We start from the raw sequence: 19,378 nt of genomic DNA on the forward strand, positions 1-19,378 counted from the left end.
TAGAGAATAGACACTTTCTGGTTGAGTTGCTCATCACACTGATACCCCAAGGCCTGGCTGATTTGCTGTCAGAGGACTCCAGCTGTTTAGCTGCCGTGATGTGTCTTTCATAGGAAAAGACATTTCCTGGAACATCAACAGCTTGTTAAGGACTGGGGAGTGCAGGGGAGAAAACTTGAAATTTTGGAGGAACAGAGTGGTTTGAACTCAGAGGAGGCATGAAGATGCCCCCCATCTGTGTTTGAAAGACTCATTTTCAGAGATAACCTTACAATTTGTGATGAGCAACCCTCCACAGCTCAGAAGGTTGAGTGTTGGTAGGAGAAGCAGTTCTATTACCCACCCTAGGGGTGAGCAGATCAGATGAGGATATAAAACTCATCAAAGAAGCTAGAAAACTCCTCATGAAATGGTCAGCAGTATCACTTCAATCTGGTTTTCTTTGTGCCTTGATTTCTGAAAATCAAGGATGAAGAATACTCTCGGGCACACTTATAAGACCCAGAGAGTAAAAAACTGACCAAAGATCCCTGGATTCTAAAGGACCCTTTGGGAAACAGAGTTGGTAGCCAGAGCAGGCAGGAGGGAGGAGCAAACACAGGGCTAACGAAGCTGTGCCAGCCAAACTAAGCCCAGGTGGGCCAATTAGCTCTGCTTTCTTCCACAGCCATCGACTGACCCCTGAATTCTGGCCAGTCATCTCAGGTCTGTGCCGTTGGTCACAGGGGTCACCGAGAGAAGGTGGTTGGCTCCAAGTGTCACCTCTATGTATGAGGGGCAGCACAGCAACACTTCAGGGCACCAAGTTCTATTTAATGGCCTGCTGGAGTCCTGCCCCCGTCCTTTCCACCATCACAGCTCTTCTCATTCTATATTGTCATTGTCGCATTTCCTATTTGTTTTTCCCACTAAACTGTGGGCTCTTGGAGAACAGAAACTGTGTCTTACTCAACTCTGTAACCCTGGCGCCTCACACAGTGTTGGCACATAGTAAGCGCTGAATAAATCTTTGCCGAATGAGTGATGAAGGGCTTCAGGGTTCCCAGCTATTGTCTTATAATAACTCACTGGAAAAAAATTCATTTTTTCTGGAAAAAAAATACCGAAAGGAAATTCATGTAATTCACTCTGAAAATTTGAATGGATAAAAGTCTTTGCAAAAATATTACCTATGTGCAAGGGACAGATGTGGATAGTAACAAATTAAGTAGTCTGCCAGGGTAACATCAGCCTCGAAAGGTTGCTGATCAGTGACCTAACCCTGGCTTGTGCAACTCCATATGCAACAAAACTTTTTGAATAAAAAAAATCATAATCTGCATTCACAATGTTGATATTTTGGCCCCAAATGTCACTTGGGAAAATGTCAGGAGGAGGAATACCCAATGAGGTAGCTACTATTAGCATGTCCATTTTACAGAGAGAGAAACTGAAAGTCAGAGTGTTTATGTGATTTTCCCAGTCACTTTAAGTGCCAGAGAGCCAGGATTCAAGCCCAGGTCTTAGTTTTTTTCCAAAATTTTATTTGGAAAATTTTTTAAAATACAGAAAAGTTGAAGGAGATTGAAAATCATAAACTCACCACCTAAATTCTATAATTAACATTTTTCTATATTTCTTTTATCCATCTATGTATCCCTCTATTCATTGATAAATCCATCTTAATTTTGGTACATTTCAGAGTAATTGCAGACATCATACTTCAGCCTACATGCTATACGATTATAGCATGCATATCATTAACTAGCATTTAATATTTGTTTGCACAGCGTTTTACATAAAATTTACTTATAATGAAATGCACAAATCTTACATGTACATTTGCTGGGTTTTAACAAATGCATACACCTTAGCTACCCAAACCGCTATAAAGACTTAGAACATTGACGTCCCCCCTAGAAAGTTCCCTCATGCCACTTCCCAGTCAATCCTACCTCCATCCCCAGAGGCAACTACTATTCTTACATTATTCCACCATATTTAGTTTTTCCTGTCCTACAGTGTATATAAATGGAATCATAAGGTATGTACTCTTTTGGGTAATAATTCATCTATGCCATTTTGTAAATCAGTATTTTGTTCCATTTTATTATCGAGTGGTTATGGATATACCCCACTTTATTTATCTATTCTCCTGTTAATGGATACTGTTTCCACTTTTTGGCTATGAGAAATACTGCTGCTATGAACATTCATATACAACTCTTTGTGTGGACATATATTTTCACGTCTCTTAGGTATATACCTAGAATGGAATTGAAGGGTCATAGGGTAGGTATATTTTTAGTTTTATAAGAAGTTGCCAGACCCTTCTCCCAAAGTGGTTGTACCATTTTAACACTCCCACCAGCAATGTGTGCCAGTTTCAATTCCTCCACATCCTCACTAACACTTGGCTTTATCACTCTTTCAAATTTTAGTCATAGTGGTGGGTATGTGGAAATATCTAATAGTCTGACTCACATATTTTTTTTTATTTCAAAATGAATGCTTTTACAGCCTTACTACACGGATGTATGTAGGTATATAAAAAATAACCAGATATTCACAGTACAAGGCACAACGTGAGAAGTGCAATATAAACGAAGTACCAAAACATCACAGAGGAGGGAGCTAAGACTTTCAACTGAGATGTTCAGTAGGTTTTCATGATAAATGATATTTATGTATTTATTCAAAAATATTAAGAACCTATTAGGTACTGGTATATATATATATACACACCAGTAACGAATATAACAATATAACAGTAACTAAAACTACAAAGGTCCCTGTCATCATGGAATATAAATTCTAGTGGGGTGAGGGGACACAATAAACAAACAAGTAAAATGCATTTCAGATGGTGATATGATACAGGGTAAAATAATTTGGGGTGGGAAGGTAGGAAGAGCTGACAGCAGGTGGTTATTTTATATAAGGTGGTCAAGGCATTTGAGATGGACCTTGAAGAATTACTGGGATTCAATGTGAAGGAGATAAGTGCAGGAACTTCAAGTGGGGAAGGGTACACACAGAAAGCACTGTGTAGTAGGAAAGGACAAAGGCTAAGGTGAGTGTGCTAGGAACCTCAGGTCCATCTTGGAGCACAGTGGGAGAAGAAGCTAGAAAGACTGGGGAGGGCCATTTAGGGATCCTGTACCTATTTCAGCAGGCAACAGAGAGATAAAGAATGGATTTGAGCAAGAATGAATCTAATCATCATCTGAAACTAATTATGTATGTCAATTCTAGCTCAGTAAAAAAAAAAGAACCCAATCACAACCACACTATAGGAAAATTGAATTTGTGGCATTCTATTCAGTTGAGTAAACATTTTGCAGTGTCTATTATGTGCTTCACAGAGAGGACTGTAGGAGGGAGAAACTAAAGACTATGGTGGGGAGTAGGGGAACTCATGAGTCATCTGCTATCATTGTCCAGGCTTAAGGCAATGAACATCTTAACAAAGGCGGTCGAAATGGTAATTGAATGATGGAAGACTTATTGAGGAGGCAGAATTGAGAGCCCTGGTGACTGGATGTGGTGATGGGAAGGGTGCTAATCTCTCTTCTCCTTATAGCATATAGCTACCCTCCAGTAGCAGCAAATTTGAATACTGGCAGTAGTTCCCATATAGAATGAGGCCTACCTCTTGTAGAATTGGGTCTTTTTCCATTGCCTTTGCTAGAGTGTGGCCCTCTACCCACCTCTCTAGAGTAACTGTGTCTTTTTGAACATTTGTGCTTCTAGGCAGTATCATAGGAATCGCAACCACTTAGGCCACGGCATCCAAGAGAATGAAAAATGCTTACTGGGATTTTTGCACATGGCTAAAAAGGTGGTTATTTCCAAGGAATATCAAAAGGAAATACCAAGGAACATCATCACCACCACCAAAATTCCTTCTTCCACTAACTTGTCAAATGCCTGACAGTTTCACCATTCAGTGAGAGAATTCAGAGACAGACATTCAACATTTAGGCCCTTCTGGAATCGTGTGCATTGAAGTTATATGGAAACATTTTTGCTTGAAAGAAGCAAGAGATTGGAATGGGTTCATGTATCTGGTGCCTCAATTACCCTTTTTCATTGAGTAGAATAAGGCCCTCAGTGAACAGGACTCTTGAGGTAAAGTGAAGACGGGTGGTGGGGATATTAAGAGAGTCTACAACAGGAAACAAGCCCAGATAGAGCTCCAACTTGTGGGTGTCTGGGTGCCTATGTCAGTCCGTCAAGGCTACGAATGAACGAGAGAATGGGCCACTAGAAGGCAATCTTAGCAAGATATCTTCTTCAAAGATTTTCCCGTCATCAAAGTGCTGGGTGTGGAAAGTCCAAAAAGGTAAGAATCACTGACCTAACTAATAAAGCTTTATCTGCAATAAATCAAAGCTCTGAAACTTAAAAATGCCAGTGTCAGACTTCCCTGGTGGCACAGTGGTTAAGAATCCGCCTGCCAATGCAGGGGACACGGGTTCGAGCCCTGGTCCAGGAAGATCCCACATGCCACGGAGCAACAAAGCCTGTGCACCACAACTACTGAGCCTGCGCTCTAGAGCTCGCGAGCCACAACTACTGAGCCCACGTGCCACAACTACTGAAGCCTACACGCCTAAAGCCCGTGCTCCGCAACAAGAGGAGCCACCACAATGAGAAGCCTGTGCACCCCAACGAAGAGTAGCCCCCGCTCGCCTCAACTAGAGAAAGCCCGTGTGCAGCAACGAAGACCCAACACAGCCATAAATAAATAAATAAATTTATTTAAAAAAAAATGCCAGTGTCATAACTTAGGTTCCTGGCCCAAGACACCTGACCATCTTCTGCATGCATCTCAAATATTTCCTCCTTCAGCGCCCTCCACTCTCTCAAAATGCGGTACTTACGGAATCACTGAGGAGAGCCTCCTTGCTCACCTCTTGTTCAGCACCTGCTGCATCCACGTCCGCGTACTCAGTGAACACCGCTACTTGGTTAAAGAGGCTGCAGCCTTTCAGAGCAGTGCGGGGAGGGTGGATCTCAACTCACCAATTGTCAGAGTAATGAATAGGGGAAGCGAAGCAAAGTGAAGCCAATGATCGGCAGCAGCAGGAGCTACAAAGAAACCTTCAACCGACCTTCACACTGCTCACTTTAACTAAACAGCCGCTGAAGAAAAGGGACCTGTGAGTTATAGGACAAAAGGCAGTGCCTGGGCAGAGTACACATTGGGTCGATGTGTGTTGAGTGAAAAAGTCAGAAAAGTAGCATGAGGCCAGGTAGAGATGCCCAGTGACCAGAGGTAGATACTTGCTTTTTTGAGAAAAAAAAATCCTGTACCTCCCACTCCATTCTGTATCATCTGGTTTTTCTTCTAAATGCATGAAACTGTCTCTCTTTTGTTCCTTTATTAATACTTAAGAGATGCATCCGTTTCCATGGGATCTGACTGTGGGTGTACCTGCCGGTGACTGTAGCATCACTTCTTGTAATCCAAAGAATGAGCCTGGTTCACATGGGAGACCCACTGATTTGGACCCTACACACATGTAATTGGTGATGACTTAACCAGTGGCTGCTATAAACAAGCTAATCAGGCGGCTACTTAATCTATTCAAAGAAATATTCAGCTAACCATTTATGGAAAACCCAAGAATAAATCGTGTTAAGATTTTTAAGTGGCTCTTCTAAGGACCCATATCCCAGGCAATAGAATATTAAAATGCTTCACTAATTCAGACTCATCTCCGCTCAGCATCTCCATCATTTGTTCCCAGTCACTGATCACATATCTTAGTCTATGAAATATGGAGAGTGATATGGCTGCACAGGTATAGCTAATGCTAGGTGGTCCCTGAAAAGCTTGGAATTTGAGCTGAGAGACAAAAGCCCCAAGAGACTGCCTTAAAATGCGGAGAGTTCTCTGAATTCAAACAAGGATATTCTCATGAGTCTAAAAAAAGAATAAGAATCTTTATCCACTTCCGTTAAACTCTGTCACTCTGTACACAGTTTCCACTTGTTATATACCACTAGGATCTGCTCTACCTTGGGAAAAACAAAACACTTCTTTTAGGTCTGTAGAGATGTGAAAGAATGAACCAAGTAGCTTCTAAAATGAAGTGAACACTCCAGGTGGTTTATCTTCCCATTTATGGAGAAAGAAGCCTTTCCTAAGTACTTTAACAAAAGTCTCCAAAACATATTCCTCAGGTGGGGGAGAAGAGAGAGAGAGAGAGAGAGAGAGAGAGAGAGAGAGAGAGACTGAGATCATGGAAGATCTGGGAGTCGAGACCAAAATATGAAGGCTAGAAACCACAGCCCCTGCTTGCCAACTTATTATATCCCAGATGAGATTGGAAATGGTGAAATATTTGGGAAGAGAAAAAGAACAGAGTCTGTCTCTAAATAACCAACAATAGCTTTAGTTTTGAAAATAAACAATAAGAAGAGCAGTCATGGCAATCCAGAAACAATAAGGCAAGTAAGAATAAAAGAATAAAACTGAATGGAATATTTTCCCTTACTGTGGACTATGGAGAGAGAAACTGGTAACATGGACAGGCCCAATCTGAACGCTAAGGAAGAGAGAACAAGCTAGAATGCCAGCCTCTGCCTTTACATTTCCTTTCCAACCCAGCTTGCTTTTAGCACCTCGGAGAAAAGAGGAGACCATACATAGCAGGGAAAGTGCTGTACTTCTTGATAATGAAATGGCAGTCAGGAGACCTATCCTCTAGTGCAGCTCTGTGCCTTCCTGGCTGTGTGACCGTGGGCATTTCACTAAACTTCTCATGACTCCAGTTATCTGGTGTGTAAAATAAGACTCTTGGTTTAATTGTGTAACTATGTATACAATGCAATTGTGTAAAATATCTCAAAGCTCCTTAAATATTATAAAAATATTATATGATATTATAACTGCTCTAATATTCTATGTTCAGTGATCCCATGTACCCAAGAAATAATTTCCAGACCGCAGAGATTCAGCTGAGGAGAGCATGTACATGTGTGTGCGTGCACAGAGGAGGGAGGAGGGGAAGAGCGAAAGAAAGAAAGAATTCTTTATGAGCGCACAAGAAAACCAACCAGAAGAAAATAGATGGTTTAAAAATAAATTGATGTCTAGTTACTTTGATTTACTCTAAACAAGTCTGCAACCTGGATAGGTCGCAGCCCGAAAAGTCTTTCTTGGACACGCGCTCAGATTGTCAACACGAATCCTGCCTCAAAGTCATGCAAAGGAAATTCTCTTGTGAGCTTTTAAATCTCCATCAGCTGCTACATTGCAAATGAAGGTTAGATGAGCTACATGGTGGGGAATAAACCAACAAGACCCTATTTCTATACCATATCTACATGGTGTTCGAGTGTAATAGAAATCTTGCTTTCTTATCGGCAAGATGAATATGATTTTTAGAAGACAAAGAACCAATCCATACTCAGTACAGGGCTTGGCAAATATTTTCTGCAAAAAAACAGATAGTAAATATTTTAGGCTTTGCAGGTCATAGACTGCCTCTGTCACATCTTCTTCGGGTCCGTTTTTTTGTTTTTTATAATTGTTTAAAAACCTGGGTAGAGAAACATGCCGTAGGCTGGATTTGACCTGCTGGCAGGAGTTTGCCAAGCCCTGCCTTAGAAGAATTCTAAGCAATCAAGCAACAGTAGTAGTGAGACCACAAATCTACGAAGTGTTTAAGTGACCAAAGTTAACTGGACCTAGAGTAGGTGAATCTATCAAGCTACGTTCCAAAAGAACTGTGGAAGAATGTATAAGCTAGGCAGTATGCTGAGGCCCTTAGAGAACAGCCGCAGCATTTCTTCAAAGTATTAGTACTGATATTATTTATAGCTAGGATTTGAACCCATACAGACTGACTCCAGAGTACTGTCATATTCTGGAATAGCACTTTGTGAGTGACTTCACGGAGGCATCTCACATGTTAGATGCACAGGGGATCCCTTACTCCTTCTATAAATCAACTGCTATTTTCTCACTGATTTACATGAAAATTTCAGATGTACTTTTTCTTAACAAATTAGTCTTAAGCTTCACTGCCTCCTTCCCACTTTCCCCCAATCTTCTCTGCCAAGTACTTAATGAGGTATAAACAAACACAAATACGAAAGGCAGCCCAATATTTAGAGGACTCCTTTGGGAATCTTTTAATAAGCTGAAGAGTCCTTTCAAAAAATGAGGGGGCTTCCCTGGTGGCGCAGTGGTTGAGAATCCGCCTGCTAATGCGGGGGACGCGGGTTCGAGCCCTGGTCTGGGAAGATCCCACATGCTGCGGAGCAACTAGGCCCGTGAGCCACAACTACTGAGCCTGCGCATCTGGAGCCTGTGCTCCGCAACAAGAGAGGCCGCGACAGTGAAGAGGCCCGCGCACCGCGATGAAGAGTGGCCCCCGCTCGCCGCAACTGGAGAAAGCCCTCGCACAGAAACGAAGACCCAACACACCCAAAAATAAATAAATAAATTTAAAAAAAAATAAAAAAAAATTAAAAAAAAAAAAAAATGAGGGATCCCTCAGTAGAACAGACTAGAAAGTCCAGAAATAAACTCAAACACATACAGGAATTTAGTACCTGCTGAAAGTGGTATTTGAATCCGTGAGGAACAGATAGTTGAATAAATGGTGTTGACAGAACTAGGGAGAAATCCAGAAAAATGTAAAGTTGACGCCACAACTCACACCTGAGCCAAATAAATTCCAAATAGATCAGAGTGTTAACATGAAAAAACCATGAAAAAGACTAGAAAAGTGAAATAACTTTAAAAATAATCTTTTGAGTGGGGAGAAGTCCTTTCTAAGTATGACACAAAACCCAGAAGCCAAAAAAGAAAAGTTCAATACAGTTGACTACATAAAAATAAAAATTCCTTCACAGCAAAAACTTCCATAAGGTTTAAAAAAAAATGGCAAACAGAGAAAATATTTGCAATCTATATCACTGAAAATGGGCTTTTTTTAATATAAAAAAAGATCTCCTATAAATCAATTTTGAAAGACCAACAATCAAATATAAAATGGTCAAAGGATAACAGATTGTTTATAGAAAATGAAACACCAAATTAAACATGATAGTTGCTCAACTTCATCCATAAGAGAAATACAAATTAAAACCTCACTGAGGAGGGGCAAGATGGCGGAAGAGTAAGACGCGGAGATCACCTTCCTCCCCACAGATACATGAGAAATACATCTACACGTGGAACTGCTCCTACAGAACACCCACTGAACGCTGGCAGAAGACGTCAGACCTCCCAAAAGGCAAGAAAATCCCCACGTACTTGGGTAGGGCAAAAGAAAAAAGAAATAACAGAGACAAAAGAATAGGGACGGGACCTGCACCAGTGGGAGGGAGCTGTGAAGGAGGAAAGGTTTCCACACACTAGGAAGCCCCTTCGTGGGCAGAGACTGCGGGTAGCAGAGTGGGGAGGCTTCGGAGCCACGGAGGAGAGCGCAGCCACAGTGGTGCAGAGGGCAAAGCGGAGAGATTCCCACACAGAGGCTCGGCGCCGAGCAGCACTCACCAGCCCGAGAGGCTTGTCTGCTCACCCGCCGGGGCGGGCGGGGGCTGGGAGCTGAGGCGCGGGCTTCGGTCGGATCCCAGGGAGAGGACTGGGGTTGGCTGCGTGAACACAGCCTGAAGGGGCTAGCGCACCACAGCTAGCCGGGAGGGTGCCCGAGAAAAAGTCTGCAGCTGCCGAAGAGGCAAGAGACTTTTTCTTGCCTCTTTGTTTCGCGGCGTGCAAGGAGAGGGGATTCAGAGCGCCACTTAAACGAACTCCAGAGACGGGCGCGAGCCGTGGCTATCAGCGCGGACCCCAGAGACGGGCATGAGACGCTAAGGCTGCTGCTGCCGCCACCAAAAAGCCTGTGGGCGAGCACAGGTCATTCTCCACACCGCCCCTCCCGGGAGCCTGTGCAGCCCGGCACGGCCAGGCTCCCGTGATCCGGGGACAACTTCCCCGGGAGAGCGCACGGCGCGCCTCAGGCTGCTGCAACGTCACGCCGGCTTCTGCCGCCGCAGGCTCGCCCCGCCTCCTCCGTACCGCCCCCTCCCCCCCACCCCGGCCTGACTGAGCCAGAGCCCCTGAATCAGCTGCTCCTTTAACCCCATTCTGTCTGGGCAGGGAACAGACGCCCTCAGGCGACCTACATGCAGAGGTGGGTCCAAATCCAAAGCTGAACCCCGGGAGCTGTATGAACAAAGAAGAGAAAGGGAAATCTCTCCCAGCAGCCTCAGAAGCAGCGGATTAAAGCTCCACAAACAACTTGATGTGCCTGCATCTGTTGAATACCTGAATAGACAACGAATCATCCCAAATTTAGGACGTGGACTTTGGGAGCAGGATATATTAACTTTTCCCCTTTTCCTTTTTTTGTGAGTGTATATGTGTATGCTTCTGAGTGAGATTTTGTCTGTATAGCTTTGCTCTCACCGTTAGTCCTAGGGTTAGGTCCGTCCGTTTTTTGTTTTTTTTTTTACTTAAAAAAAATTTTTTTTCCCTAATAAATGTTTTCTTAATAAATTTTTCCTTATTTTCTATATTTAAAAAAATTTGAAAAAAAATTTTTAATAAGTTTTTTCATATTTTTTATTAAAAAATTTTTTTTCTTAATAATTTTTTAAATAATTTTTTCTTATTTTTAGTATAAAAAATTAATAAATCTATTTTTAAAAATTAAAAAAAATTTTTCTTAATAATTTTTTTCTTATTTTTTATTATAATTGCTTTATTTTATTTTATTTTATCCTTTTTCTTTCTTTCTTTCCATTTTTTCTCCCTTTTATTCTGAGCCGTGTGGATGAAAGGCTCTTGGTGCTCCAGCCAGGCATCAGGGCTGTGCCTCTGAGGTGGGAGAGCCAACTTCAGGACACTGGTCCACAGGAGACCTCCCAGCTCCATGTAATACCAAACGGCGAAAATCTCTCAGAGATCTCCATCTCAACATCAAGACCCAGCTTCACTCAACGACCAGCAAGCTACAGTGCTGGACACCCTATGCCAAACAACTAGCAAGACAGGAACACAGCCCCATCCATTAGCAGAGAGGCTGCCTAAAATCATAATAAGGCCACAGACACCCCAAAACACACCACCAGATGTGGACGAGCCCACCAGAAAGACAACATCCAGCCTCATCCACCAGAACACAGGCACTAGTTCCCTCCACCAGGAAACCTACACAACCCACTGAACCAACCTTAGCCACTGGGGACAGATACCAAAAACAACGGGAACTACGAACCTGCAGCCTGTGAAAAGGAGACCCCAAACACAGTAAGATAAGCAAAATGAGACGACAGAAAAACACACAGCAGATGAAGGAGCAGGGTCAAAACACACCAGACCTAACAAATGAAGAGGAAATAGGTAGTCTACCTGAAAAAGAATTCAGAATAATGATAGTAAGGATGATCCAAAATCTTGGAAATAGAATAGACAAAATGCAAGAAACATTTAACAAGGACGTAGAAGAACTAAAGAGGAACCAAGCAACGATCAAAAGCACAATAAATGAAATTAAAAATACTCTAGATGGGATCAATAGCAGAATAACTGAGGCAGAAGAACGGATAAGTGACCTGGAAGATAAAATGGTGGAAATAACTACTGCAGAGCAGGATAAAGAAAAAAGAATGAAAAGAACTGAGGACAGTCTCAGAGACCTCTGGGACAACATTAAACGCACCAACATTCGAATTATAGGGGTCCCAGAAGAAGAAGAGAAAAAGAAAGGGACTGAGAAAATATTTGAAGAGATTATAGTTGAAAACTTCCCTAATATGGGAAAGGAAATAGTTAATCAAGTCCTGGAAGCACAGAGAGTCCCATACAGGATAAATCCAAGGAGAAACACACCAAGACACATATTAATCAAACTATCAAAAATTAAATATAAAGAAAACATATTAAAAGCAGCAAGGGAAAAACAACAAATAACACACAAGGGCATCCCCATAAGGTTAACAGCTGATCTTTCAGCAGAAACTCTGCAAGCCAGAAGGGAGTGGCAGGATATACTTAAAGTGATGAAGGAGAAAAACCTACAACCAAGATTACTCTACCCAGCAAGGATCTCATTCAGATTTGATGGAGAAATTAAAACCTTTACAGACAAGCAAAAGCTGAGAGAGTTCAGCACCACCAAACCAGCTTTACAACAAATGCTAAAGGAACTTCTCTAGGCAAGAAACACAAGAGAAGGAAAACACCTACAATAACAAACCCAAAACATTTAAGAAAATGGGAATAGGAACATACATATCGATAATTACCTTAAATGTAAATGGATTAAATGCTCCCACCAAAAGACACAGACTGGCTGAATGGATACAAAAACAAGACCCATATATATGCTGTCTACAAGAGACCCACTTCAGACCGAGAGACACATACAGACTGAAAGTGAGGGGATGGAAAAAGATATTCCATGCAAATGGAAATCAAAAGAAAGCTGGAGTAGCAATTCTCATATCAGACAAAATAGACTTTAAAATAAAGACTATTACAAGGGACAAAGAAGGACACTATATAATGATCAAGGGATCAATCCAAGAGGAAGGTATAACAATTGTAAATATTTATGCACCCAACATAGGAGCACCTCAATACATAAGGCAAATACTAACAGCCATAAAAGGGGAAATCGACAGTAACACAATCATAGTAGGGGACTTTAACACCCCACTTTCACCAATGGACAGATCATCCAAAATGAAAATAAATAAGGAACCACAAGCTTTAAATGATACATTAAACAAGATGGACTTAATTGATGTTTATAGGACATTCCACCCAAAAACAACAGAATACACATTCTTCTCAAGTGCTCATGGAACATTCTCCAGGATAGATCATATCTTGGGTCACAAATCAAGCCTTGGTAAATTTAAAAAAATTGAAATCGTATCAAGTATCTTTTCCGACCACAACGCTATGAGACTAGATATCAATTACAGGAAAAGATCTGTAAAAAATACAAACACATGGAGGCTACACAATACACTACTTAATAACGAAGTGATCACTGAAGAAATCAAAGGGGAAATCAAAAAATACCTAGAAACAAATGACAATGGAGACACGACGATCCAAAACCTATGGGATGCAGCAAAAGCAGTTCTAAGAGGGAAGTTTATAGCAATACAAGCCTACATCAAGAAACAGGAAACATCTCGAATAAACAACCTAACCTTGCACCTAAAGCAATTAGAGAAAGAAGAACAAAAAACCCCCAAAGCTAGCAGAAGGAAAGAAATCATAAAGATCAGATCAGAAATAAATGAAAAAGAAATGAAGGAAACAATAGCAAAAATCAATGAAACTAAAAGCTGGTTCTTTGAGAAGATAAACAAAATTGATAAACCATTAGCCAGACTCATCAAGAGAAAAAGGGAGAAGACTCAAATTAATAGAATTAGAAATGAAAAAGGAGAAGTAACCACTGACACTGCAGAAATACAAACGATCATGAGAGATTACTACAAGCAACTCTATGCCAATAAAATGGACAACCTGGAAGAAATGGACAGATTCTTAGAAATGCACAACCTGCCAAGACTGAACCAGGAAGAAATAGAAAATATGAACAGACCAATCACAAGCACTGAAATTGAAACTGTGATTAAAAATCTTCCAACACACAAAAGCCCAGGACCAGATGGCTTCACAGGCGAATTCTATCAAACATTTAGAGAAGAGCTAACACCTATCCTTCTCAAACTCTTCCAAAATATTGCAGAGGGAGGAACACTCCCCAACTCATTCTACGAGGCCACCATCACCCTGATACCAAAACCAGACAAAGATGTCACAAAGAAAGAAAACTACAGGCCAATATCACTGATGAACATAGATGCAAAAATCCTCAACAAAATACTAGCAAACAGAATCCAACAGCACATTAAAAGGATTATACACCATGATCAAGTGGGGTTTATTCCAGGAATGCAAGGATTCTTCAATATACGCAAATCAATCAACGTGATACATCATATTAACAAATTGAAGGAGAAAAACCATATGATCATCTCAATAGATGCAGAGAAAGCTTTTGACAAAATTCAACACCCATTTATGATAAAAGTCCTGCAGAAAGTAGGCACAGAGGGAACTTTCCTCAACATAATAAAGGCCGTATATGACAAACCCACAGCCAACATTGTCCTCAATGGTGAAAAACTGAAACCATTTCCACTAAGATCAGGAACAAGACAAGGTTGCCCACTCTCACCACTATTATTCAACATAGTTTTGGAAGTGTTAGCCACAGCAATCAGAGAAGAAAAAGAAATAAAAGGAATCCAAATCGGAAAAGAAGAAGTAAAGCTGTCACTGTTTGCAGATGACATGATACTATACATAGAGAATCCTAAAGATGCTACCAGAAAACTACTAGAGCTAATCAATGAATTTGGTAAAGTAGCAGGATACAAAATTAATGCACAGAAATCTCTTGCATTCCTGTATACTAATGATGAAAAATCTGAAAGTGAAAGTAAGAAAACACTCCCGTTTACCATTGCAACAAAAAGAATAAAATATCTAGGAATAAACCTACCTAAGGAGACAAAAGACCTGTATGCAGAAAATTATAGGACACTGATGAAAGAAATTAAAGATGATACAAATAGATGGAGAGATATACCATGTTCTTGGATTGGAAGAATCAACATTGTGAAAATGACTCTGCTACCCAAAGCAATCTACAGATTCAATGCAATCCCTATCAAACTACCACTGGCATTTTTCACAGAACTAGAACAAAAAACTTCACAATTTGTATGGAAACACAAAAGACCCCGAATAGCCAAAGCACTCTTGAGAACGAAAAATGGAGCTGGAGGAATCAGGCTCCCTGACTTCAGACTATATTACAAAGCTACAGTAATCAAGACAGTTTGGTACTGGCACAAAAACAGAAATATAGATCAATGGAACAGGATAGAAAGCCCAGAGATAAGCCCATGCACATATGGTCACCTTATCTTTGATAAAGGAGGCAAGCATATACAGTGGAGAAAAGACAGCCTCTTCAATAAGTGGTGCTGGGAAAATTGGACAGGTACAGGTAAAAGTATGAAATTAGAACACTCCCTGACACCATACACAAAAATAAACTCAAAATGGATTAAAGACCTAAGTGTAAGGCCAGACACTATCAAACTCTTAGAGGAAAACATAGGCAGAACACTCTATGACATAAATCACAGCAAGATCCTTTTTGACCCAGGTCCTAGAGAAATGGAAATAAAAACACAAATAAACAAATGGGACCTAATGAAACTTAAAAGCTTTTGCACAGCAAAGGAAACCATAAACAAGACCAAAAGACAACCCTCAGAATGGGAGAAAATATTTGCAAATGAAGCAACTGACAAAGGATTAATCTCCAAGATTTACCAGCAGCTCATGCAGCTCAATAACAAAAAAACAAACAACCCAATCCAAAAATGGGCAGAAGACCTAAATAGACATTTCTCCAAAGAAGATATACAGATTGCCAACAGACACATGAAAGAATGCTCAACATCATTAATCATTAGAGAAATGCAAATCAAAACTACAATGAGGTATCATCTCACACCAGTCAGAATGGCCATCATCAAAAAATCTAGAAACAATAAATGCTGGAGAGGGTGTGGAGAAAAGGGAACCCTCTTGCACTGTTGGTGGGAATGTAAATTGATACAGCCACTATGGAGAACAGTATGGAGGTTCCTTAAAAAACGAAAAATAGAACTACCATACGACCCAGCAATCCCACTACTGGGCATATACCCTGAGAAAACCATAGTTCAAAAAGAGTCATGTACCAAAATGTTCATTGCAGCTCTATTTACAATAGCCAGGACCTGGAAGCAACCTAAGTGTCCATCATCGGATGAATGGATAAAGAAGATGTGGCACATATATACAATGGAATATTACTCAGCCATAAAAAGAAATGAAATGGAGGTATTTGTAATGAGGTGGATGGAGTTAGAGTCTGTCATACAGAGTGAAGTAAGTCAGAAAGAGAAAAAGAAATACAGTATGCTAACACATATATATGGAATCTAAGGGAAAAAAAAAAAAAAGGTCATGAAGAACCTAGTGGCAAGATGGGAATAAAGACACAGACCTACTAGAGAATGGACTTGAGGATATGGGGAGGGGGAGGGGTGAGATGTGACAGGGTGAGAGAGTGTCATGGACATATATACACTACCAAATGTAAAATAGATAGCTAGTGGGAAGCAGCCGCATAGCACAGGGAGATCAGCTCAGTGCTTTGTGACCTCCTAGAGGGGTGGGATAGGGAGGGTGGGAGGGAGGGAGATGCAAGAGGGAAGAGATATGGGAACATATGTATATGTATAACTGATTCACTTTGTTATAATGCAGAAGCTAACACACCATTGTAAAGCAATTATACTTCAATAAAGATGTTTAAAAAAAAAAAAAACCTCACTGAGATACTATTTTCCACCCATCAGACTGGTGATGATGAAAAAGTTTGCTAACACACTGTGCTAGTGAGGATGTAGGGAAATAGTCACTCTCCCAAGTTGCTGAAGGGAAACTAATCTCCATACAACCTGTATGGAGATCAATTTGCCCATATCTATCAAATTTAAAACGCACTTACCTTTGGACCTAGAAATTCCACTTTTAGGAATTTATCCTACAGGTATGTTCATGTATAATAAATGACAAATGTATAAAGATATTAACTGGAATATTTTTGTGGTAGCTACATATTACAAATACTTCAAATGTTTATCAATAGGAAACTTGTTTATCAATTTTGGTAGAACCAAACATTTGACATCTATATGTTACTGGTAGAAAATGCCCTGCAAAATATATACTTAAGTGTAAAAGAACATAACAACGTTTTTAGTATGCTACAATTTGTCTAAAATCTGGGGAAAAACATATGTATATGAAAGTAAGCAGAGCATAATGGTTAAGAGCATGGATTCTGAAGTCAACTAGCTTGGATTTAAATCCTGGCTCTACCACTTAATAACAATGTGCCTCAATCTCCTCATCTGTGAAATGGGGATAAGTATATTACCTACCTTGTTGGGCTTTTTTTTTTAACTTCTTTTTTTTTTTTTTTGCCATACCACGCGACATGCAGGATCTTAGTTCCCCAACCAGGGATCAAACCGGCGCCCCCTGCAGTGGAAGCGCAGAGTCTTAACCACTGGACCACCAGGAAAATCCTCTTTGTCGGGCTTTTTTTGAGGATTGAATTACTTAGTTAATGTTTGTAAAAGTCTGAGAACAGTGCTTGACACATAGTAAGTACTATTTAAGAATATGTTAAATAAATAAATATGCAGAGAATATACTTGGGAGGTTACATAGGAAGTTATATCTGGCTAAAGGACAAGAATGAAAGACATATTTATACCTTTTGAATATTGTATCAAAAGCTTAAATAATACCTATTTTTAAAAATTAAATAATTTTAAGTATAAATGATTTCTGTTCCCTAGCATCTTAATACTTGGCCTCATCTCGTCCCACTTATCCTCTTCTTTGGTACGTAATTTCCACTTTCCATGCCTTTCACTGTTGCTTCTTACTAATTTTAGTATCCCTTTCCTTTCCATCATCTCAGTCTCCTCACTTGTCTCAAACTTTATACATTCATTCATGATTTCACTACCTTTCTGCTGCTGACTCCCCAGGGCACCTTTCACCAAAATGGCAGCCTCACATCCTCAGAGCTTCAAATCTAGATATCTCATCATCTCAAACTCAGCATGTCAAAGTGAGCATGTCATCCCTCTCTCATCTCAACCTCCCTTTTATCTCCCAAGCTAGAAACTGGATTCTTTACTTTGACTCATCCCTCCACTTCACCCCCTAGATCCACTAAATGCATCAATTTACCCTTTCACATATGTCTTCGTCACATTTGCTATGGCAGGCATATTGCTCTAGACCAAAGTGAATAATGTGCATACTTATTACCTGGAGAGATTGTTAAAATGCAGATACTGCATCAGTAGGTATGGTAGCCAGCCTACAAGATGGCCTCTAATGAGCCCCATCTCCCAGTAATCACTTCCTGTATTGTTTCCTCCTATATTGCATGGAGACCTATATTGGTCTCCATGAAGAAAAAATAGGAAAGAAGTAATGGTATGTCGTGTCTCAGATTAGATTATAAGACAATGTGGCTTTTGTCTTGGTTGTTCTCTCTCTCTCTTAGATCACTCACTCTGGGGAAAGCCAGCTACCATGTGGAGAAGTCACTTAGCCTACGGAGAGGCCAACATAGTGACAAATTGAGATGTCCAGCCAATAGCTAGTGAAAACTGAAGCTGCCAACACCACATGAGTGAGCTTGGAAACAGGCCCTTCAGTTCCAGTCAAACCTTCAGATGACTACAGCTCCAGGCAAAATCTTGACTACAACCTCAGGAGAGACCCTGAACTAGAATCATCCAGCTAAGCCACTCCTAGATTCTTGACCACAAAAATGTGAGATAAATATTTGTTGTTTTAAACTGCTGAATTCTGAGGTAATTTGTTATATAGCAGTAGATAACATGCAGTAGATAACATACAGTAGGTCTGGTGTAAGGCCGGAAAAATTCTGCATTTCTAACAGGCCCCCATGGGATACTAATGTTGATGCTGTTGGATCTTGATTTAGTAGCAGGCCACATACCACTGCAGCAGCTTCTCACCTAATCTCTACCTCAATTATCTCTCTGCTCCAATCCTGTTACATCCCTGTTTCCCAGTGTAGGTTGGTTCCCTATTACCTACCATGTAAAGTCAAAGTGCGCAGCCTATTATCAAAATGACAAGTGGAGAGGGTGTGGAGAAAACGGAACCCTTGTGTACTGTTGGTGGGAATGTAAATTGATACAGCCACTATGGAGAACAGTATGGAGGTTCCTTAAAAAACTAAAAATAGAACTACCATATGACCCAGCAATCCCACTACTGGGCATATACCCAAAGGAATTGAAATCAGTATCTCCAAGAGATAGCTACAATCCCATGTTCATTGCAGCATTATTCACAAGAGCCAAGATAAGGAAACAACCTGAATGTCCTTCATCAGGTGAATGGATAAACAAAACGTCACATTTTCCTTATCCATTCATTGGATATTCATTGAAATGGAATATCATTTAGCCATAAAAAGAAGGAAATCCCACCATTTTCAACAACATGGATGAATCTGGAGGGCATTATGCTAAGTGAAATAAGCCAGACAGAGAAAGACAAATATTACAGGGTATCACTTACATATGGAATCTTTTTTAAAAATCTGATTTCAAAGAAGCAGAGAACAGAATGGTGGTTGCCAAAGCCTTACGGGAAGGGAAAATGGGATGATACAAGTCAAATGGTACATATTTTCTGTTATAAGAAGACACGTTCTGA

This window comes from Eubalaena glacialis, chromosome X, assembly GCF_028564815.1.
Source record: "Eubalaena glacialis isolate mEubGla1 chromosome X, mEubGla1.1.hap2.+ XY, whole genome shotgun sequence".
Lineage (NCBI taxonomy): Eukaryota > Metazoa > Chordata > Mammalia > Artiodactyla > Balaenidae > Eubalaena > Eubalaena glacialis.